The sequence below is a fragment of the Erpetoichthys calabaricus genome, chromosome 13, assembly GCF_900747795.2.
Source record: "Erpetoichthys calabaricus chromosome 13, fErpCal1.3, whole genome shotgun sequence".
Lineage (NCBI taxonomy): Eukaryota > Metazoa > Chordata > Cladistia > Polypteriformes > Polypteridae > Erpetoichthys > Erpetoichthys calabaricus.
Window position 1 is genome coordinate 64,702,735 of NC_041406.2, and position 25,420 is coordinate 64,728,154.

Genomic DNA, 25,420 nt, shown 5'->3' on the forward strand with positions numbered 1-25,420 from the left:
AGACACACTTCCTGCACTCTCAGATCTTATAAATTTTATCAGGACAATAATTTTATAGGGGCGGCACGGTGGCACAGTGGGTAGTACTGCTGCCTCGCAGTTTGGAGACCTGGGGACCTGGGTTCGCTTCCCGGGTCCTCTCTGCGTGGAGTTTGCATGTTCTCCCCATGTCTGCGTGGGTTTCCTCCAGGTGCTCCAGTTTCCTCCCACAGTCCAAAGGCATGCAGGTTAGGTGGATTGGCGATTCTAAATTGGCCCTAGTGTGTGCTTGGTGTTTGTGTGTGCCCTGTGGTGGGTTGGCACCCTGCCCAGGATTGGTTCGTGCCCTGTGTTGGCTGGGATTGGCTCCAGCAGACCCCTGTGTTCGGATTCAGCGGGTTGGAAAATGGATGGATGGATAATTTTATAGGTTCTAAATGACACGTCAACGACTAAGCGAAGAAGAAAGAGCATGGAGAAACATTAGAAAAAGTCATTTTATTTATCAGAGAGAAGGAAACGATATTCACTCACAGGCAGTTATACATTGCATTGTCACGATGTAAGTCTAAACACAGAATCAAAATTCAATGTGATCTTGAAGAAAAGTTAATTCCAAATATTGTTTTTACTAAAGTTTTAAAGTAAATGTGAAAATAATGTATATGTAACAATTCCCATGAAAATAACAATCTCTTTAAATTGTAAATAATGGAAAACCAATGGCCGAGCAAAGCGAGCAGGGGGAGCCCCCTAGCTTGTATTAATTTTTACTATTAGGGTGTCAACTCTGTGCTAGTCTTTCACAATAAATTGCTCCATTAACTGAGAATTATTTGAGATGTCTGATTTCTGAAGGATTCTCTATGCAGAACCAAATTGACAATAACATGTTTGAATATGGGCAGCATGGTGGCGCAGTGGGTAGCGCTGCTGCCTTGCAGTTAGGAGACCTGGGTTCGCTTCCCGGGTCCTCCCTGCATGGAGTTTGCACGTTCTCCCCGTGTCTGCGTGGGTTTCCTACAGTCCAAAGACATGCAGGTTAGGTGTATTGGCAATTCTAAATTGTCCCTAGTTTGTGCTTGGTGTTCCCTCATGTTTCCTGCCTTGCATCCTGTGCTGGCTGGGATTGGCTCCAGTAGACCCCCTGACCCTGTAGTTAGGATATAGCAGGTTGGATGATGGATGGATGTTTGAATGCATTGTGCAGACTGGAGAGCAGCAATATATTTGATTGGTTGTGTACATCTATCTCCATCTTTTTTTTGCCAATGTACAGTATAAAGGCCAATATATTAAAATGAATTCCACAGAGATTTTTCTTGCAATGAATGGAACAAACAGCAATTTTTTTTTCTTGCATTGGAGAGAACTTGCTGCATCAGCAGGCAGACTAACATGTTCTGTATATTGCACCTAAAGGGAAAAATGTTGCTCTGTAACTTAAACCTATAAAATGTCCACACATGAGTCTTAATAGTATATATACTTTTCATTGAGTCATGCTATTTTCACTTATTTACTGACCCAATGTCCTTCTGTGAATTTTTGCAGGTTTCACTCCCTCTGCCCAAAGACATCTCACTATGTTCAACAATGGGGCAATCTTGCAGTGCAGCATCCATGTTCATTTCACCTTGGCATTAAATAGCACAGCCTTGTGTGCGTTTCAATTGCACATAAGCTTTTGCAGACGTGTTGTATTGCCTCAGCTTCTATCCTTTGCAGTTGCTGCATAATTTTCAACTTGCCTTTATTTTTTGATTTATCCTCTCTGGTCATCCAAGGTTGTGACAAACATAGATGTTGGACTGCCAAACCAGGCATCCCTGTCTACTTCCAAATTATTATCAAAATGAACAAGTGCACGATAGTGTCAAAATTATAACCTACAATTGCCTCATTAGGTTCTGGGCAATGTAGCTCTATCAGGTAATAGAGTAGCTCCACATTGCCTGCTGCTCGGTCATGAAGTGACATTTCCTTCTAGGTGGTTGTGCTTTTATGGCCCAGGGATCGGAAAGGATGGAGTCAGTTGCCCACACTGACTGGTTTCTTGGTACTGTGGGGGAAAAGGAAGACAACATAGTTAGCAGTAGTGCTCCCTCTTAGCCTATGGTGGAACTACATACCTGGGAGGAACTCAAAGGGTGACCCTCTGACGCACATGCATGACACCTTGTACTTTGTTTCAACAACTGTATGTTTGAAGTTTAAGAACTCTTGTATGTAGTGCTCAATGTGTTCTCCAAACATTGGCTGAAAAATAAATGTCTTTTAATGCCATTAGCTTAGCTTACTAGTTTCTATATATATTTCTTTCTTCTGTTTTTAGGGTTGGTAATGGATCTTACTAAACAGTAATATTTCTGTTTTTCAATATGGTGTATACTAGGGGATACACGTACACATTAGTAATCTGTAATGTTTAAAAAATGACAAAATGTTTCAAGACTGAAAACATTAGAGCTAAAGGTCCGTGTCGTTCAGTTTTCAAGAACCTACTGTATATGAAATTGTTAATTATTTATAGTAATCAGGCTATTTGAACAGCCTCAAAGTCACACATTAAAGCAGTCAGTTCTTTATCATTTTCATTCCACATTTCCATATGAAGGTTGCTGTGGGAAGTTGGAAACCCACCAACCTTGTCCCCAGTAAGTTCCTAAAGCTGTTCCTTGGGAATTCTCAGAAATCCCAGGGCTACTCGACCATGTTCCAGGTCTACCCCCAAGTCTTCTACCAGTGGGTCTTACTTGATATGTAAATTGAATGATTAACCCCAGCTTCACCACCAAAGTTCCGGTACAACATCTGAAAAGTGCTCTTATAGCAGCAATACATTGGTCAGTCACACAATCACTGTTATCCTAACTTGTGAACAAGACCCTGAAGTGCTTAAACTCATCTACTTGAGGAAGCTTCTTACAGCTTACCTGTAGAAAAAAGCCATTTTTTCAAGAAGACAATGACTTCACATTTTTAAGTGTTAATTCTTATCCAGCTGCTTTACACTCTCCTGCAAACCATTTCTGTGCCTACCAGAGACCACATTCTGATAAGACCAGGAGGACAACACACATCTACAAACAGTTCAGAAGTAACAATTAGGTTCCCAAGCTTCTTGGCTATTCCTTGATATCCTGCCCATGACAATTAAGCCTTGGGGAGGAAAGAAAAGGTAGAAGGTACTTGATACAATTGTATTAACTTGTTTAACTGTATCTCTCATAATAAGAAGCCAATATATTTAAAAACCTGTGTGAGAACATGACACTGTATGTAAACTGTTAGATCGGTGCCAAAACTTAACACCTAAGCAATGCGTGGATTCAGTCAGACTAAAATTCCACCTGCCAAGTGAAGAGTCTTTATTATGGTCTTCTCATATCCACCCTCTAATTGGACTTTTGTATTTTATGAATTTAAGGACAAGTAATTTTCACTCATTTACCGTTCTACCTTGCTAAAGGTAATAATTAATGGCTGAGTATCATTAGCATATGAATAAAACTTAATATTATGTTTCCAAATCAGAACTCCTTATAGCATCAGACTGTACAAAGAATACAATACTGCTGAGTCCTTATGTAAGAGACTACTGTCATCAGACTTAAAGTACATATAAAAATACAACTTGGTAAGCAGGAATACTAATCATTCCACCCTCTGCATCAATTAACAAATGTTAAATCCTTATGTTTAAATAGAGTTGCTTTACTTTAAAATGACCATGATGTCATGGAAGAAGTTTAAAATGTGCAGAAAAAAATAGTGTATTCTGAAAACTCTATAATTAAAAAAATTGGGTCAAACATCAATGAAAGCCAAGATCACATAGTCATCTTGCAATTAAGCACTGTACAGTTCATGCAAGCCTACTGTGGCGGATGAGCAGGGCCCTTGTCCGGCCGGGAAACTCCTCTAATGGAAGGACCGGGGGAGACAGCATTTGCGAGGAACTACCTTCCCTGGGACACTAGAGGGGAGCCCTCCTGGGCAGCTGTGGCACCACAGATTCCCACAGGGCACGCTGGCAGCTGGAATTTGGTGCAGCCCAATTGGGTTCCGTGGGGGCCACCTGGAAGTGATTGCAGGTAACGCTAATGAACCACCTGGAGCACTCCCAGGAACAACATAAAAGGGGCCGCCTCCCTCCATTTGGGAAGCCAGAGTCAGGAGGAGGTGTATGAAACTTACTGGGAGAGGAGTGGAGGTGGAAGAGAAGAGAAGAGGAAAGGAAAAGAAAAGAAAAGGACTGTGCTATTGATTTGGTGCTCGGTTGTGCTGTGCTGTGCTGTGGGGAGCGAAATAAAAGAGCTGCCCCACGTGAATGAAACGTGTATACTGAACTTCAACTTGTGTCTGCCTGTCTGTGTCAGGTAAGGTGGCTGGTAAGCCCCCTGGTGGTCTGCACTACTTGCAGCTTGATTGTCTGTATACAGTCTCCTGGATCTACTACACACACCAAACAGTGAACACTTAACAATTCTACTTATTTTCTTTCCTGGCTAATATTCTCTGTCATGGCAGAAGCTTTTAAATCTTTACTTAGTTTTCATCTTCCCTTATAATCAATCAAAGTACAATTACGATCACACTTTTTGGATCTGATGTAAAACAGAAGTAATTCAACATTCCAAGTATGGTTTGTTAATTAGCACTGTCAATGTAAATGAAAATGATTGCATAAGTTGTACAGAATTGTTTAGTCGTTCCATGTTTTCTCATGAAGAATTGGGCAATTTAAAACTTACAAATCTGCCAAGATGAGTGTATGTATTAAGATAGGATATTGAAACACAAAATTCCATTACATTATGGCGCTAGTTATAATACCTCTATTTATAAGAAGGAATTTTATATGTCAAACAGTGATGCCTGTTGTCTTCATGCTTCTATTAATTTCCAGGCTCTGTGTTCTGTGTTGTTCTCTACTTCCAAATCTGCCCATGACATAACTTCCATCCAAAACGAATGCAACTAAGAATTTCACTGAAAGACGTTGAACAAGTGACATGCACATATACTGTATGGCTGTTCCAAAAATCTGTATCAAGAGAAATGAACAAACACATGGGGGTTGAGAGCATAAGGATGGGCTTATGTATGCGTCCGTCGTCCAAATTAAAAAAAAAGATGACATCCTATGACTATGTGTTGATTACAGAGACATGAACGTAAAGACTCGTCCAGATTGTTAACCCAAATCCAAAAATCAAACAACATTCATAGTTTTGGTGGTAACTTTTTGTTTACCATATTGGATCAGGGCAAAGCCTTTTAGTAGGGTTTATGTCTAAAAACCTGAAACCTTTGCCAGTCATTGTGACTCCTCTGGGACACATGCCATTGGCTTCATATTCTAAAAGCATCTGCAGCCTTCCGCTCAGCACAGATGAGTGCTTGGAAGGTCTCAAGGACAAAAATGATATCCTGTACATTAATGATGTTTTAGTATTCAGCCACCGTGTCAGTGACATGAGAAAAAGATTGCATCCCTTTGACAGTACAGAAATGAGCCAAAGTCATGTACTGTTAATCTGATCTATTCAAGCATGAAGTTGACTGCCTACATTAGATACTCTCAGCTGAGGCAGGCAGAGCTGATTCTGTCAAAACTAAAACTAAAGCAATACCAGCCTTAAAAGAAAACTGGCCTGAAACAGCATGTGAACCTTAAAGGAATCTGTGTCTGTTGGTATTAGCAGCACATCAGGAATATTTTGTGCATGGATCACCCACTTTCAGAAAGTCCTGAAAATCATGCAAAGAAATCTTACTAACTTCAAAACCATCCACTTAGACATATGCACCAACAGTTAATTGATTGTCTGAGTCACTTGTTCACATGTTCTTATTTTTTCTGACTTCAGCCAACCATTTATTTCACGTGCTGAGTCATTGTGCCAAGGAATGAGATCTGTATGATGAAAGGAATAAAATACCAGCCTTGGCTCTGTCACTGGTCTCTGTCTCCTTTTGTTAAGTTTGTTTTGTTATTTGTGTTAATTATGTTTGGCTACTTTTTACGTTAATGTTTTTGTTAAGTTCTGTTAGCTTTTTTCATATTATGTGTTTTATTTTTCAAATTTAATTCTGTTGCATGTCTTCCTGGTTCTTGTGTTGAGCCAAAGGGCATAGGACTCTCTCATGTTTCATCCATGGCTGCAGATCTATTTAAAGCCAGAGATGCCCCAAGTCTGTGCTGAGCCATTAGCTCCTGTTTGTGTTGTTTGGCTCACCTTTCTTATTCCTCATTGACGTTTTTGTAAGATTTCATTTTTTTTGGCCTTTAATTCTGATTTTTGTCTGTCATCTTTGGGCTGCCTCCTATTGTAAACTTCTAGGCAATTTTGGGTAATTGTTTTCTTTGGGACAATTATGAAAGGACACATTGAGCACTCTGTGACTACACCCATCTTTCTGAAGAATGTTGATATGGATTGTGTAAACCTGAGGACTCATGAACTGTGTGGCTGTTCAAATAGCTTACATGTCTTTGTATTTGTAAAAGAATGTTAAGTGGTCTTTGACTTATGACAGTTGCCATTGACGTGAAACAACTCATAAAGGACTGATAACACATGAAAGCAGACACTATCACTTAAACCATTTGTTCAATAGAAGACACATTTGTATGGTAATTTGGACATTTATTTTTGCAGAAAAGTATGATTGATGGGAGTTTTGTCATCTGTACGGTGGATAGAAATTCATAATGTTTACAGGGGTGGGGGTTGATTTGTTTCAAACCTAAATTTGTAAAACGTGATTTACTTGTATGGAATGTTATTTGATTTTAATAAATTCAATAATATTAAAAAAAGAAGTGTTTAAAAGAGGTGTGCATGAAAATTATATAATCATCTTTACTACAATCTTCTTTTTAAGTCTACTGTAGATTTCATATTTTATAAACAATTAATTTGCATATGCCTGTATATATCTTATTGATGCAGTGAAAATAGGAACAAGAGAAAGACATAAAGGGTTAGGGTCCATAAGCCCCATTTAATACCAACAAAAACCAAGCAGGGCAAAATGCAACAAAAAGAATAAGACCCTTCATCAGCCAGGCAAGAAATGCTTCCAAGAGCTCAGAAGTGACACACTTGGATGCTAGTTTTGGTTTTGAGCATTGGGACAGAAGTTACCCATGAGTCTCATTCCTTGTTGTAAAGGCAGAAAAGAAAAGGCTGTTTGTCATTTTCTTTCCCCATATTTTCTTCCATTTTAAACATTTCTAGTGGACACTGTATTAGATGTTTATTAGGTTAACTGACAACTCTAAATGGCTCAGATATGAGTGAGTGCAGAAGCAGACATGTATGTTCTCTGAAATGGACTGTTTCTCCAGCTAACATTTGTGCCAGATGCTACTGGGATGAGATCTCGTCTCATCATGCTAAGTCTGATTAGGCAGGTTTGATAATGGATGAATGGGAGGATTGTTAGACTATTTAAACATCTGATTTAATCGTTAAATTGCCTGTTTAGGAAATTGGTAAAGCCTTTTTATAGAGTCAGAAATTTTATTCTGGACTGTTTCTGGATGCTTCATGAGTTTTTCAAACAAAGCTAAATGTTCCTTTCCATTTAAGAGTTTGAAAAACATGTCTTGTGTTAATGTAATGAAACTATGATATGCAAGAAGATGCATATGTGATAGCTAAGTACATTACAAAGTTTAAAAACATACTTGAAGGGAAAAGTCTGTTATTTTAATAAACATTTGTAATTTGTTTTTATTTAAATTGACATAAAAAATAGTATAATGTAAATGCCTGAGTAATGGAAATGTATTCATGGTTACTTCTTATATTTAAAATTAATTCTGTGCCCTCACCAGGAAATGAAGATGAGATGAGATGAGATAATAGAAGATGTTAAATATAGTATTTGTAAGTGGAAAGGACAATGGAACATATTAAACATAAAAATATTGAGCAATTTCAATTAGACGAGGAATCTGAGGAATGCTTATTGAGATATTACTTTGTGTCTTTTCAAAATCATTTTTGAAATTAAATTTATATATTGCTTTATGAAGGAAAGGTTAGGTTAAGCATTTGATTTAATGATATCTTTTCTTTAAATGAGTCTATCATAGGCTGAATGGTTTCAGGGTAATATTACCAATTTTGCACATGAATCCATTTATTAGTATTATGCTGTGTAATAGAAAAGTAGAGTTCATGGAGAAAATCCTAGCAACAATAGGAAGAACATGCAAACTTTGTTTGAGTAGCTTAAGCAGAGCACCGTTTCTTTGATCCATGACACAGCAACAGTAACCACTGAAGTACAGCGCTGCACAGATATATAAAAACTCATCATTATTAAAGAACTAATTTGAAAAGCAGTATAAAATAATTAGATGTATCACTGTTACTATCTAGTAACATGTACAGTATGGCTTGAAATATTAATCAACACTGAATTTTGGAAATTGGATTTGATATGAAAGTAACTGGACTGTAACAGCTGCAAGAAGAAAGCCAAAAATAAGATGCATAATAGTGAAAAGATTATAGCTGGGATTTAGGGATTCCCGAAAGCCTTCTGTAATTGTACCGATCACAACTTCTATGTGGTTTGAAATCTACTGACATCTCCTCTAGGTAATCTATGTCAATTTTAATTCCATTTTTCTTGCTGTTTAAGTCTTAGCATTTTTTTACTCTAAAAGCTCAAAAACAGGTGGGTTCTCCACTGTTCTCTCAATCTCTGTGTGAAAATGTTTGTCTTTGAAATTATGGTAAAATGTTAACCCACATCTTGCTCTTATATTATAAATAATGATTGATTAATTAATTGTTACCAATAAGTTGTCATGTGATACAGTATAAGTTCTCAAATGTTTATGGCTGTGTTTGCTCTTTATGCATTTGGACATTTTTTTAAGTAAATGCAAGCACAATTGTCCAAGGTTATATTTTTATGCAGAAGAATGTCATGGCTTTCTTCCTGGTCCAAATGCTGTTTTCAATTTAATCCCTCAATGTAACTGTATTTAAATAAATTACATCACCATCACCATTTGTCATATATACTATCTGGAACTGTGCTGTTTTTTCTATGTAAGTCTGCATCCAAACACTGATTCATTCTAAATGCAATGCAGTCCAAACTGTGGGAAAATCTATGTTCCATCATTTTTCTTACACGTTTGGGTCATTTCTTTGTACTTTATAGCCCCGATAAAACAGATTGTCAAGATCATCAGTTTTCCAGATTTTTTTTTTCCATTAGTTGGTCAAGTAACTGTCATTCTTCCAGCTGTTCTGCAGTCTGTAAGGTGTCGAATCTCATAATCATTTCATTGGCGCCCTAAGCTTCACAGTACTCCACTTGCTTCCCAGAGTGTGCAAGGGTTGACATATTTGGATCCTAGTGGCTTTTGAATAAATAGAATTGCTCATTACAAAGTAATCTGTCAAGACTTCTGGGATTGCTGAACAAAGGACCTTTTGTTGCTTGTGTCCTTTTAAAAGAGTTTTATTTAGTTTAGTGAAATACTATGGCTTTTGGCTTCTGCTCGTGCCTTGTGTTCATTTATATGGTTTGTGTGTGGTGGTGTTATGTATCGGTCTTTGCAGGAATCCATCTTTGTAAGCAGATTTCAAGTTTTAGATTTCATAGGGAGGCTATGTGAAGCGAGGTCTTCAAACTTTACTTACACTGTCGAAATATATTTGCATATTTTGGCAGAAGTGAACAGCAATTTGCTATGGTACAACATAACTGTACTTTATTTGTATTTCTTGCTTATAACAATGTCACCATGCCCCTTTAATACCATGATCTAAACCAGGATGTTGAGGTATAACAAAGACACTTTAAATCCAAAGAAAGATTGTGGACTACTTTTCAGCCCAGGAACTCTGCTTGTCTCAGACTATGAGGCCTTCATGCAGCTATTTTTAAATACAGAACAGGAACCAATGGTCATTATTAGATAGTCATTTAGTTGTTTCCCTTATTTATTTCCAATTTCCAAATATGTTTAAGATATTCTCGTTTTTCTTATGTACTGAATATAGTTGTTCAGCGGCTTCCCAAAAGGCCAGTTCTACAGAGCTGTCATCTCACCACACATGCCCTGAATCCAATCAGCATGTATTTCATTCAACAGCCCAGCTGGCCAAAGCCAAGCATGCATGTTGGGGAAGAACTTGTGAACAGTTAAAATACAAAATAAATCAAAGATAAAAGCAGCAAAGGCAGATAATACCAACAAAAAGTAAATCTAAGGGACTTTCTCTTAAATTGTTCTCATATTCCATCCATCTTCAAACCAGCTTGACCAAGTTATTGAAGGAGGCCGGGAGGCCATTTCTGTTGTATTAGATGCAAACCTGGATAGTGCCAGTATATCAATCCATTGAAGGACACTCTCATAAACACCTGTTTGTGTATTAACCAAACACACGTGTATTTGTTTGGAAAACAGGAATGCCCAAAGAAACACCTACACCTCCATGGGACAGTAAGTAGGCTCAGAATAAAATCCTTTGTGTTTGATCTGTGGCACAGCAGTTTTATCCATGAAAGCACCCTACCACTACCTGCCATTCCTTACTGTTCCCACAATTCATTTGTTGTCATCTAAGAATGCTGCCCATGGCAGGATTACTAGCAATGCATTGTGTTTTTGTACGAGTCCCATTTCAATTTACTGTGCCATGATAGATGGATCTGGAGGCACTACAACAAAAAGCTCTAGAAGGCACGGATTTCTTAGCATCGTATGGGACCAGCACCAGGTACTATGGTCAATTGTGGTCAATTCCTGTTCGTGCCTCATTTAATTTGCCAATACTTAGACCAGTCAGTGCCATTTTATAGAGGCATTGGAGGATTATGTGGCACTTTTTCACCCTATCTCTAGTGACCCCAGTCCCAACAGAACAATGCTTGACTACAGGTGGCAAGATACATCCCTGCAGTTAATGGATGACCGCCATGTTCCACTTCTTGTCTGGCCCAGCAGATTTGTTCCCTATTTAGTATGTGTGGGGTATGGTCAGACAATGACTGGCATACCGGAGACTGCCAGCAGTTACCACAGATGAATTTATAGAGGCTAAGAACCTATAGAGGCTTCATGGCATGTCATTCCTCAAACACACATCTAAAATCTCTTCCTATTCATGCCAGACTGTGCACAAGCAGTTATTTCCAACCTGTGCTTGTATATACCAAATACTGATTATTGTGCATTTGACATGCATGACCAACTTGTACTTTTTATCATGTACTCCATGTATCATAAGTAATTGACCATATAAATATCGCTTTGAAACCTCATGTTTTTCTTGGTGTTGCAGTTTTAATGGCCAACAGTGTATTTAAGGAATATTTAAATTATTTGAGTTTTAGAAAATTGGTGTAAATTCTCGTGCAAAGCCTAAAATGGCCAAGTAGATAAGAGCTATGGATTGGATAGCAAAGGTTTTACTCCTTTTTTGCAATTATATGGCTTTCCTGACCTCACAAGTAGGTCATTTTATAATTCTGCTAAATGCTCCCTTGTGCTTCTCCGTGGGTCTGCTGCATTTTAACGTCTTTAATATTTAATCATTCAACTTTCAACTGTTCTGATCATTTTCTGTAAAAACGTTTTTACTGTATAAAGTTATAAGACTATATGTTTTAAATTTTAAAACATCTGCTTACATTAAAAACTCAGTGGAATATAATGACTGGTAATATCTATACAATTAATATGTAAGCATTTTTATTAAAATTATGTGGAAAATGAAATACATTATGCAATCAAATGATGTCCTTGGCTATAAGTACAACTAAAACAGCACATTCATTATTACTAAACTTACTATTTAAAAAAAATGTGAGTAATAAAGAATAATATGCTACGTGACATGTACACAGCTTCAAATTGATTATCTCCTTGTCTAAAATTTCCTCTAATCATACAATGGTTTTTAATAATGTATGGTAGGAACATTCTAGGTGAAGAAATATTGTGAACGTTCTATCAGGAAGTAATATGTTGCAGTTTTGCAGAACACTCTATGAAATATTCAAAAGGCTTTGTTGTTGTAAATGTTATTAAGAACTTTGTTGCTATACAAATATGCAGTCATTACAGTAACAAAACCTCTAGAAACTTCAAAGAAGCCGTTTATTCTGAGATGAAAACAATGATGAAAAAATGATACCAGAGTCTTATTGTTACTTATGATTCAGCACACTATTAACATTTTAATTTGTTCTCTAATATCAAAAAACCATTTAGAATGTTGTGCATTAAAGTAACTATGTAAAATCTGATAACTCAGCTGCATGCTTATTTTTATTTCTTGCTTTAGACAAATGTTTAGAGTTCTTTTGTTCTGTTTCTAGTTTTAATTTGTGTTCAGTGTGAATACACATCCATCCATCCATTATCCAACCTGCTATATCCTAAGTACAGGGTCACGGGGGTGTGAATACACAGTAACAGAAAATGTATCTGTATATATATTTAAATTATTTAATTTTTAATTTTAACAACTACATGCAAGAAATATTTTGTTTTGCATTTTCGTTTTGTGTAACCCAGGTTCATTTGTTTTTTGATATATAAATACAAAATATTCTACACAGGTCTATTCACCTTTGTCTCATATATTTCATTATACAGTATTTATATATATTGTGGCTGACGCCCCACTTGTCACTAGATCCAGGGGAGCGGCCATGGGAGCCACGCTACGTCCCTTGGAACCTTTGTTGGCAGCCCTCCTGGGTTGTGTTGGGGCCACTTTCGTGGAACGCCGGAGTTCATCTTGGTTGGGCTCCGTGGACTCCGTCAGAAGGAGCTGCATAAAGCTGCACAGCTTAACGAGCCCGTCTAGGCGGGAGCACAGCCACGGAAGTAGGTCAACGAGCACCTGCAGCACTTCCGGGTGGGCTATAAGAGGAGCCTGCAGCCTGGGAGGAGTGGAGGAAGACAAGTGTGATTTGGGGTGATTTTTCTTTGTGTGTGTTTTGGGGACTGTGTAGGGCCTGTGGGACACGGGGAAGACATGCCCCACGGCTGAAGAAAAAATAAAACTTTTTGTTTATTTTACCTGTGCCTCTGGTGTCAGTCTGTGTCGGGTCGGCACCAACCAAGTGCCAATATCACAATATATATATATATATATATATATATAAATATATATATTGTGGTGGGCGGCTGGGTCCCATGCCTGGCCGGGACACCCCTTCCACATATGTTCCGGGAGAGCAACCATGGACGTCTCGCTACCTCCCCTGGGATGCTTGGTGGCAGCCTCCCAGGCTGACAATGGTGCCTCAGTTTCCCGCAAGGTTTCATGGGAGATGGAGTTCTCCACCACCCTGTGGGGATCTGGGATGGCCGCCAGGGGGTGCTGCATGGATCCCATGGAGCCAGCCTGGACACCTCTGCAGCCCCGCCCGGAAGTGCAATTAGCAACAGGTGATCAAGCACCTGGAGCACTTCCGGGTGGGCTATAAAAAGGGCCAGCATCCACCACTCAGAGGCCAGAATTGGGAGGAAGAGGACAAGGTTGCCTGGGAGGAGTGGTGGTGCCAAGAGTTGTGGAGAGTTGTGTGTTTTGCAGTTAAGTGCTTTGGGACTGTGTTGTGGCTGGGGGGTTCACGGGGAAGTCGTGCCCCCCAGCTGAAGAAAAATAAAAATTTTGTTTGGATTTTACACGTGCCTCTGAGTGAGTCTGTGCCGGGTCGGGCGCATATATATATATATATAAAATGCTATATGAATAATGCTGTATAAATGATAGATATGATTAATTACAGAATTCATATTTTGTTTCACAAATACTGTCGCTTCTACTAAATTAACCTTTTCCGTCGGGATTACAAGGGTCTTATGCTCACAATGCAAATGTCACATATGCAGACCATAATTTCATGTTATTGCACTGATCAAAACAAGATACATTAAATTACATTTTTGAAGAAAACTGTTGAATACGTGGCATTTGAAAGCTTGGACAGAATAAAATGAAATGCAAATTCTTCTCCAGTTGGAAGAAAAAGTCTAAATAATAAATGGAAGAACCTGCCCTAAAATTAACTAATAAATCTTGACAAACATACAGTTAGGTCCATAAATATTTGGACAAAGACAACTTTTTTCTAATTTTGGTTCTGTACATTACCACAATGAATTTTAAATGAAACAACTCAGATGCAATTGAAGTGCAGACTTTCAGCTTTAATTCAGTGGGGTGAACAAAACGATTGCATAAAAATGTGAGGCAACTAAAGCATTTTTGTAACACAATCCCTTCATTTCAGGGGCTCAAAAGTAATTGGACAATTGACTCAAATGCTGTTTCATGGGCAGGTGTGGACAAGTCCTTTGTTATGTCATTATCAATTAAGCAGATAAAAGGCCTGGAGTTGATTTGCGGTGTGGTGCTTGCATGTGGAAGATTTTGCTGTGAACAGACAACATGCGGTCAAAGGAGCTCTCCATGCAGGTGAAAGAAGCCATCCTTAAGCTATGAAAACAGAAACAACCCATCCGAGAAATTGCTACAATATTACGAGTGGCAAAATCTACAGTTTGGTACATCCTGAGAAAGAAAGCAAGCACTGGTGAACTCAGCAACTCAAAAAGACCTGGACGTCCATGGAAGACAACAGTGGTGGATGATTGCAGAATCATTTCCATGGAGAAGAGAAACCCCTTCACAACAGCCAACCAAGTGAACAACACTCTCCAGGGGGTAGGCGTATCGACATCCAAGTCTACCATAAAGAGAAAACTGCATGAAAGTAAATACAGAGGGTGAACTGCAAGGTGAAAGCCACTCATAAGCCTCAAGAATAGAAAGGCTAGATTGGACTTTGCTAAAGAACATCTAAAAAAGCCAGCACAGTTCTTTAAAACATTCTTTGGACAGATGAAAACAAGATCAACCTCTACCAGAATGATGGCAAGAAAAAAGTATGGAGAAGGCGTGTAACAGCTCATTATCCAAAGCATACCACATCATCTGTAAAACACGGTGGAGGCAGTGTGATGGCTTGGGCGTGCATGGCTGCCAGTGGCACTGGGACACTAGTGTTTATTAATGATGTGACACAGGACAGAAGCAGCCGAATGAATTCTGAGGTGTTCAGAGACATACTGTCTGCTCAAATCCAGCTAAATGCAGTCAAATTGATTGGGCGGCGTTTCATGATACAGATGGACAATGACCCAAAACATACAGCCAAAGCAACCCAGGAGTTTATTAAAGCAAAGAGGTGGAAAATTCTTGAATGGCCAAGTCAGTCACCTGATCTTAACCCAATTGAGCATGCATTTCACCTGTTGAAGACTAAACTTCAGACAGAAAGGCCCACAAACAAACAGCAACTGAAAGCCGCTGCAGTAAAGGCCTGGCAGAGCATTAAAAAGGAGGAAACCCAGCATCTGGTGATGTCCATGAGTTCAAGACTTCAGGCTGTCATTGCCAGCAAAGGGTTTTCAACCAAGTATTATTAATGAACATTGTATTTCCAGTTATTTAATTTGTCCAATTTATTTTGAGCCTCTGAAATGAAGGGATTGTGTTAAAAAATGCTTTAGTTGCCTCACATTTTTATGCAATCGTTTTGTTCACCCCACTGAATTAAAGCTGAAAGTCTGCACTTCAACTGCATCTGAGTTGTTTCATTTAAAATTCATTGTGGTAATGTACAGAACCAAAAATTAGAAAAAAAGTTGTCTCTGTCCAAATATTTATGGACCTAACTGTATATTTTATCCATCTATTATCTGAATCTGCCTATTCCGCTAAAGGTTCACAGGTAGCTGGAGTTACACAAGACTGGAGCCATCCATCACAGGGCACACTCGCACTCATACAGTACCCACTCCTGATTAGCACTGGCCAGTTATTGTATTGAATAAAACTTTGAACTGTGACAAGAAAGATTGTGCAAACTACACACAGACTATAAGCAGACTAAAAATTGAAACCACATGTTTGGAACTGAGAAGCAGCAGCGTGAATCTCCCACCCAGTGAATTGTAATCCACGTTTGGACCTGCTTACTCCATTTCATGGTCACAGAGTAGAGTCAATCTTTGTGGTAACCAGCCATAAACTAGAATCAGAACATTAGATTAATTCAAAAAGGCTAATCTGCTTTCTGTTTAGTATTAGAATGCAGCAATAATAGTATAATTAGGCTGCTGATGAAACAGTAACAAAGGGATTTCTGTTATTAATTGAAAAGACAGAGTAAATTCCATTTCTGAATGTTAAATTATCTATGAAGTGATTTATATGCTTTCTATAAATGTCCAGCTACACTTTATGTAGTCCATGTTTACATGTAAAATCCTGCTGGCTTGTTTTTGGCTTCTAATTTCACACATTCTGACCTAGAATGATGGATCATTTACACAGATGTTTCATTATATTATTTTTTGCCTATATTCTCCTTTGCTGACTAAGAATAGGAAGGAAGCATAATAAAAATTATTTAAAAAATTACTGTAATTTCTGAGAAAGGCACAGTCATGAAATTGAATTTACAGTAGATGATAGATCCCTGAAAGTAGTCTGACAGTGGAAAATGGAAGATTTCAGCCATATTATTTAAATATAGCTGTTATACAGTATATACTGAATATTGTAATAAATGTAACCGAAGGACTAGCATCCTGACTGGAATGGAGAATGATCTCTTATCCAGTCATGAGTTCATTTTGGAAGTGTCAAGGATGGATGCACAGCTTGGCCTGGATAGTTCTTATTCCCTTTTCCAGTTTTTCTAACAGATAGACTGGAGGAGAATGTCTACCAAGAAAAGTTCATCCGCTACGAAGACAGGTGGCAGTGCTCTGGCCCCAGTTTGGACACCCACACTGTTGTATGAGACTCTTGTCCAGCAGCCCTACTGGGTTTCTTGGGTGGCATCAAAGGGTGCTGCTGGGAGAATTCCTTTTTTCATGGAGGTTCAGTATGACCTGGAAATGCTTCCTCAGTGCAATTTTATGGCACCAGAACTAATGCTGGGTCCAGTATAAAAGATGCTGCCTCACTTCATTCTCATAGTTGGAGTTGGGAGGTGTGGACAAAGCTTGCCTGAAGGAGTAGATGAAGGTAAGGGAAGAAAGAGACAAAGAATTGTGTTTGGAAGCATAATAAGAATGAGGCAAAAAAATACTGTAATTTGTGAGAAAAAGCACAGTAGAATTTATAGTAGATGGCAGATCCCTGAAAGTAGTCTGACAGTGGAAAATGGAAGATTTCAGCCATATTATTTCAATACAGCTATTATACAGTATATACTGTATATTGTAATAAATGTAACAGAATATGTTATGTATGAATAACAGATCTTTTGCACCTGGGACTAGTGTCTGTAAGACTGGTGTCTCAGGTTTGGGTATCTGCGATGTCCCCTATAGGTCACAATATATTTAATCTGTATAGGTGGCGCAGTGGTAGGGCTGCTGCTTTGCAGTAAGGAGATTGTGGGTTCGCTTCCCGGTTCCTCCCTGTGTGGATAGCGCTTTGAGTAGTGAGAAAAGTGCTATATAAATGTAATGAATTATTATTATGTCAGCATTTTCAATCATTTTCCACATCTTGCTGGACCTCTACTCCCAACAATTCAATGTCTGACCGGCAACAACAGGCATATCGAAGGTTACACTCTAAATAAGATTTCAGTCCAGTAAAGACAAACCCCTACCTGATTTTGTGCTGTAGACTATCAGTCTGTAAGGCAAGAAAAACAAGGGGGAAATTATTTGAAACAAAGAGGAAATCTACACTATCCACCTAACAGAAATGACAGTCTTAAATAGAGATGTGACTTTCTTGGCTAATTTAGTATACTAACAACAGGTAGATCATTGTTTTTATGTGCAGGAGTTATACAGTCTCTTACTTTATTGCAGTTTACCAATCAATTCTTTCTAAAAGTGACAGACTCCATATTGTAACGAGAAAGTGTCACTGAACGCTCCAGTAATGTCACAGAGAGCATTAACATAAATCTTTTCATAGATGTAAAACACACAAAGAGGTCATTAAAGAAGGAATTCAAAGTACAACCACATTATACAACAAGAAGACTTTCTCCCGTTATGGGTCTTATTAAAAAGGTTTGAACTCCCTTTCTGTCTGGGGAAGACAGAACTGCCCACCTCTCCAGTTCTACAAGTGCTATTCTTTTTCAATGCTTCTTTTTCTTTCTGTCACAACTGCATTTCTTTCACCCACCATTGAGACTATACACAAGGCTATAATAACAATAATGATAATCTTTCTTTATATAGAACTAGCTGTGTAACCCAGTTTTGCCCATGAAATTTCTAAGTCAATGGGCCTCAGCTACAGTATAGTGCCATTGGTTAATGTGATGTATCAGAAGTACTATGTAATTAAGAATTTTTCTTTATACAATATTTGTAATTTTTTTAATCAGGGGTTACTAGTATTAGTTCACTTGGGCTGCTTACTACAGTACATGCTATATACAGTATTTGGTGGTTTTGGTATGAAAGAGACTGCAACAGAACTCCATATAAAAGTATTTGAATATTACCACTAGTGGTATTCAGTAATGTTACAAAGGTGAATTAAATTTAACTCATTGAAAGAACTAAAAAAACTGGCTAAAAATCTCAACATTCCTTTACATCAAAGCCTATAATTAGCACTGCCTAAGTATACAGTGGGTTTGAATAAATGTCTGCCAAAAAGAAAAGTTACTAATTCTTTGTACTCCTTGTATTGCAAACTTATTGATGATATGGAGGTGGACAACAGTGTTGGCTTTTCAAAATAACAAGGCTGTACACGCTTAGCAAAAATGTGGTGCAATTAGTTTATCTCAGATTTATTGTCATTTGTAACACACCCCCGGTCCATTGAAGCAGTTGACATCGCTGTGCAATGTTTTTCCCCATTTCTAACTGTGCTCGTTTCACAAAGGTGACATTCCCCTGCTTTTCTAATCACACTCAATTCGTGAAGGGGGAAACTCCCCTTGCTCTTCAAATGCTGGCTGTAGGTCGTCAATGAATTTATAAAAGTAAAACTGGATCCCAAGACCATAAAGGTTGAGAAGCACTACTCTAAGATAAATGCTGTAATCCAAAAAGAGACAATGAAATTATTATCCCAAAGTCATTGAAGAAAACAAAAACACAGTAGTTGCTACCTTTGATGACATGCCACTTTTAGCAATTTTTACTCTTATTTAAAGCTTGTGAGTGGTGATGAAATCCTCTGTAGAAGCATACTGGCTAATGGGAATTGTAGTACCGACTTTGAAATTTGCACAATACCTTTCTTACTGCATCAGTTGCTTCAAATTGACTACGCAGTCACAGCTAATAGCATAACACCATAACACGTCTTCTTTAAGCTTCACTGTACTTTTTGCCTTTTACTTAGCTTCTCAAGATGATCTCCATTTTCATAAACAAGTTTACATCATTTCTTCCATAGATCGCTGTGAACTCTGTGGTGAAATAGGGGACGTGGTACATTAGAATGTCCCACTCGCTAGAGCTTTACTAACGACAAACATCAACAATTAAAAAACATAAGTCAGCTAATTTTCTTTTTCCTACAACGTCATCATATTTTATTCAAATTAGTGAAAGTATTTCTGAGATTTTGGAGTATTTAGTGTTTAGTTTTTCTAGTATGGGTATTTTTTTAACCCCTAAATATTGATATTTAGAAATGTCCTTTTTTAGTGGATGCCTACTGCTGCTTGAGTGAGTTAGCAAGTTGGTCGGTCAACTTTACATTATATACATATATATATATATATATATATATATATATATATATATATATATATATATATATATATATATATATATATATATATACTAGACAAAGATAGATAGATAGATAGATAGATAGATAGATAGATAGATAGATAGATAGATAGATAGATAGATAGATAGATAGATAGATAGATAGATAGATAGATAGATAGATAGATAGATAGATAGATAGATAGATAGATAGATACTTTATTAATCCCAATGGGAAATTCACAAATAAGAAAAGAGCCCGTTTCGACAATATAAGATGAAACGGGCACGAGTTTGTGTCAGCAGTGTATGAAGAACAAATGATAAGTAATGAAGAAGTTGTTTTGTAATGATTGTAGTCCGCTTTACTCATTACTGTACAGGCTTGTACTGTTAGTTGATGAATTTTCCAGGCCTATAGTATAATATTGAATGATGAATGTTCCAGTACAATATGGAATAGTAATAAGTATAAGCACCACAAACCTGATATAGGTGTATTGAATGAATGCGTAATTGAATCAGAATGCGTAATTAGGCCTCGAGCTGTAGTCAAAATCGCCTTTCAGGCCTCTAGAGCTTTAATCGAAGTCACCTTTCTCTTTGAATTTTTGCGGCCGTAAATCCGCTGCCTGCTGCGATGTTGGGGTTGGATGTCGGTCTCGTAAGGTTTTTCGGGCAGCTGCGCAGAAGGCGACTGCGCATTCGGCTTCAGACATGCGCAGAAGGCGACTGCGCATTCGGCTTTGGACAGACGTGAGTGAGTGAGTGAGGAGGCAGGCGAATTATGTATTAAGATATATATATACAGTATATATATAGATTTTTTTTTTGAACTGCATAAATCTTTAAAACACACAAAAGAGGCATGACAATGATCAGAATGATAAAGTTTGCCATAAAGTAGAACATTACTTAAAAAAAATTTAAACAAATCTGTTTTAAAATTCTTGTGAAAATGCTAAGTGCATTTAATCGCTCTCAACTTATAAGAGAGGGAACTCCAGAGCTCAGAGCTGAAATAGTGAAAGGTGGTCCCCACACTCTTCAGCTGTGTCATAGGAATAACCAATAAACTGCTGTTGGATGACCTTGGTAATCTGGTGAGAACATGTGTGATAATCATACCACTAAGACAAGATGGGAAAACACCATGAAAACATCTAAAAAGCAATACAAGAACCTTGAAATCAATTCTAAAAGCTATAGGAAAGCAATAAACAGCTTAAGATGCTAGTGCAATATGATCCCTCATTTTTGTGCATGTTGAAATTCTAGCAGCTTCATTCTAAACTTATTGCAAATTTGTAAATAAATTTGTGGGTATGCCATATAAGACAGAGTCTGAGTAATACAGACTAGGTAGCACAAAGCTCATATAAATTTCTTACTGTCACCAGTAGAGAGAATATTGAGAACTTTGACAGTATAAATAATAGATACTCAGATGTTTTACAGACACTACTAATATGGATGTTAAAACTGAGACCGCTCTGAGATTCTTGATGTATTTTCCCTTGTCTAAATAAAGCAGTATATTCTTTCTGTGAGCCTCAGTTCCATTAACAAGCACTTCTGTTTCATGCCCATTTAAATGCAAAAAATTCTGAGACAGCCACATGCTGTAGCTGTCATCTATGCAGTCAAAAAGAGTTCATCAGGAAATGACAAATACAGATGTGTCTTATCGGCATCCTGATGATAGCAAGTGTTACATATTTTAAATTTTACCATCTAAGGAAAGCACATACACTGTCTATTAAATAATAAAGTATATTTCTTTAGCATGAAATGAAATGGAAATCAATCAAAGAAGTCAGTGAAGTTACTGTGGAGCACTTTAAGGATACTGAAGGAAAGTGAAAGGATTGTGGAGTTGTGGAATTTCAAGATGATAAGCCTGTGAAAAGAATAAACAATGAACATCCCTGAGTCAGGATAAAGACCCTGGCTGAGACATCGCACTCTTCATGGTACGACGTGATACCTGGAAACCTGGTGCAACATTGTATTCATGATCACTTAAGTGTGAACTGAACCAGTTGATGAAGAAGACTGAGAGAGTCTAATCCAGTCAGTTCAGCCAGTCATGGTCACCAGTATCAAAGGCCGCACTGACATCCAAGAGACTCATGATAGACCAGTCTTCTCAAGCTTCTATTAATTCTCAGGTCCCACTACTAATTCTGTGTGAACATAAGCAAGTCAATTCACCTGCGTCATCCTAATAAGATAAAAATAATAATAAGGTCATTCTAAACTTAGAGAAGTGTTGCATTAGCCACATTTGTAGTACTAGGGTGTTGTACCGTGTTAGCCATTATGAATGTAGAGAAAAGCCAAGCAAAATGACACCTTTTATTGGCTAACTAGAAAGATTACAATATGCAAGCTTTCAAGGCAACTCAGGCCCCTTTTTTGGCCATTTACATCTTGCCTGAAGAAGGGGCCTGAGTTGCCTCGAAAGCTTGCATATTGTAATCTTTCTAGTTAGCCAATAAAAGGTGTCATTTTGCTTGGCTTTTCTCTACATTAGCCACATTGAAATTTTGTTTGTTTGTTTTGAGAATATCATTCACTTAAATGGAATCTATTATTAGAATTACTTTATCAAGAAATGGAAGGTTGGACACTGGTCTATAATTACTGAGTACAGAAGTGTCAACATTAATTTCCTTCATCTGAGACTTGACAATTGTTGTTTTGAGGCTATATGAAAAAATTGAAGATACAGAAAATGATTGGCACTGTTCAAGAAGTCAGATGAAAAGGTGATCATAACTTGTTTTGAAAGGGTCAAGAGAGCTGTGTGAAAACTTTAAGAGTGATATAACATTAATGTTTTTAAAATCTGCAAAAAAGTGAACAAAATACTCTTGGGCCCACAGCATGTATTAATGAGGTACTAATCATTCTGAAAGGGTGACTATTTGTTATATTTTCTCTTACAGCAGTAAATAGATATCTAACAATACTGCAAACTCATGGCATTTTGAAGTGTAAGGAGTGAAATCTGAGGAGAATGATTATTTAATCTATCAATAGCAGAAAGAGGAATTGCCGGTTATTTTTGTGATTGTCACATAAAATTTCTAAGCAAGCTGCGTTACAACATTAAGCATTTTTAAATGGTGTGTGTAAATGGCATGTTTACGTGTTATCTTTATGTGCCTCCATTGCCTTATTGCTCATATGCAGTCTCTTTCCAGTTTTAAAACAGTAGTAATATTCATTTGAGGGGCCTTGACTTTGCCTGTGACAGTCTTGGTTTTGAGTGGATAAAACAATATTAATATATTCAGTGAGCCTAAAATTAAAATTTCTCAATTTGAACATCACAGGAAGAATGTGTGAAAGGACAAGGGGTGCCCATCATATCAATTGCAGCAGAATCAGCAGTAAGGAAATGCTTAGTAATAATCTTCAAATCACACTTTGTATTTGTGCAGATAGACATACCAAGAAAGACATAATAATCTGCAAAAATTGCAACATCAACTATTTGTGCCACCTTGACCCAAATTAAATTTGAAGATATTAAAAGCAGTGGCGTAGCTAGGGATGGGTGGAGGGGGCAGTCTGCCCCAGGCGGCACATTTTTGAGGGTTGGCATTATTGGCCATAAGGCTCAGTACAATTTTTGTGTAAGCAGCAGGGTTCGGAAAAATATCACTCATGAATGAAAAAAGTAAAATTCTCTGATTTTTATCCACAAATGCTTCAAAAATAATTTTCAGACAGTCCTTCTGTGATGGCATCAGACACCGCAGTTGAAATTTATGAGGCAATAACAAAATAAACATAAACATTACACCAATAATAATTTCTAGGAAGATAAACAACTAATTTACAATTTTGTTTCGTTATCAATCCGAATGTGTTCTTGCTCTGCGCACAAAACATCCCCACCTATCACTTGTAAACTACACTGGTTCTGGCTTTCGCAGCCTAATTATATTAAACTAATAATAAGAACACGGTTTATCAGTGTGTTTATACTATATTCTTGTCTAGTTGATGCTTATAAATAATTATATGTGAAAAATGATTCCTGTTTCTCTATATATGAACAACTCTATGCAAAATTTATCTTAATTTTTCTCTATACGTCATTTTAATTTTCTATTTAAATAGATTAACATATTCAGATATGCTGGAGGGTGGCAAACTGAAGCATCGGCCCACCCCGAGTGTCACAAACTCTATCTACAGCACTGCTTAGGAGCATGGGAAACTCAGAAACCATAGGTTCAGCAGCCATATCTATATAAAGATTAAAATCACATATAAATAAAATTGTAAAAAATCAATTAAAGATTATAGAAATCAAATCAAATTAGAACAACTTTATCACTCCTGAAATATACTGCAAGATATTCAAACATAGAAAACTAGGCAAATTTGCGCATAGCATAAAGTGCTATCATATAGACAGGAACCCTGACACCCTTCTTATAAACCCTTAAAACACTAAAGATTTTAAAAATGCTCAGAGGTTTCATTGAACACAGGCAAGATACTTTATCATGCAAAGTCTCTGCCTGAAAAACAAAAAAGCAAGTTTATTTTCTTCACTTAGCTGGCCAGTTATTAAATAGTCCCCGGACATTCAATACAGCTGATTTAAGAGGCTAAGTATAAAGTTGGTGCATATATTCCATCCATTTTCCAACCCGCTGAATCCAAACACAGGGTCACGGGGGTCTGCTGGAGCCAACACAGGGCACAAGGCAGGAACCAATCCCGGGCAGGGTGCCAACCCACCGCAGTCCAAGTACTGGCCAAGCCCGAGCGTGTTTAGCATCCGAGATCAGACGAGATCGGGCGCATTCACACTGGTGTGGCCGTAAGCGGTGCATATATTTCACAATGTAAATACATTTCCTTGTAATTAAATTACACTTAATAGATTACTAAGAAAGCCATGCCACTGAAAAGCAGCATGGTTACCTCCACATCAGCTGTTATAACAGATAGCATTCACAGGGTGCACTGGAGATGAGGGTAATCTGATTTTTGGTAAAATTATTTGCCAGGCTTGTCCAGAAATGTCTTACAGTCCTCTGTTTTATCTCTCAGCTTTGATGTAAAGGAAGGCATAGTGCTTCACATCTTGCTGTTTGTTGTCCACATGCTGGATAAAGATGGTGCAAAGTAAATTTTTTGCAAGTATTAAAATGCCATTAATGTTAGAATGTGAACTATCAGTTTTAAAAACTTTTATACGATCTCAGAAAAGGTTAAAGTTTCCTATGAAAATCATTCTTTGACCAGCATGCTTAGAAACAGGTGAAATATTGAATCCAATTAGTTAGCTGAACCATTCAGTTCCTACGCCATTTATTGGTATTGGACCTGACATTTATTTGGAAAAAGTCAAGCTAATCAAGCAGAAAACTAATTTCGGATTTATGATTGCCTGTTAGAGCATGCATGCACTATAATTTTGTCAACATTTCAACTCTATGGGATTTTACCTGTTTTGTCACAAGCAGTACCACTACAAAAGTAAAATGTTTTAATGATCTTGTTTTCACATCTTTGATGATTTAGTCCCATATAAGTAAAATAACTTTGACTTTGGTTTCTACATGTTCAGAGAAGAGATGTTGGGTATATTGGGAAAAGGATATTAAAGATAGAGCTGCCAGGCAA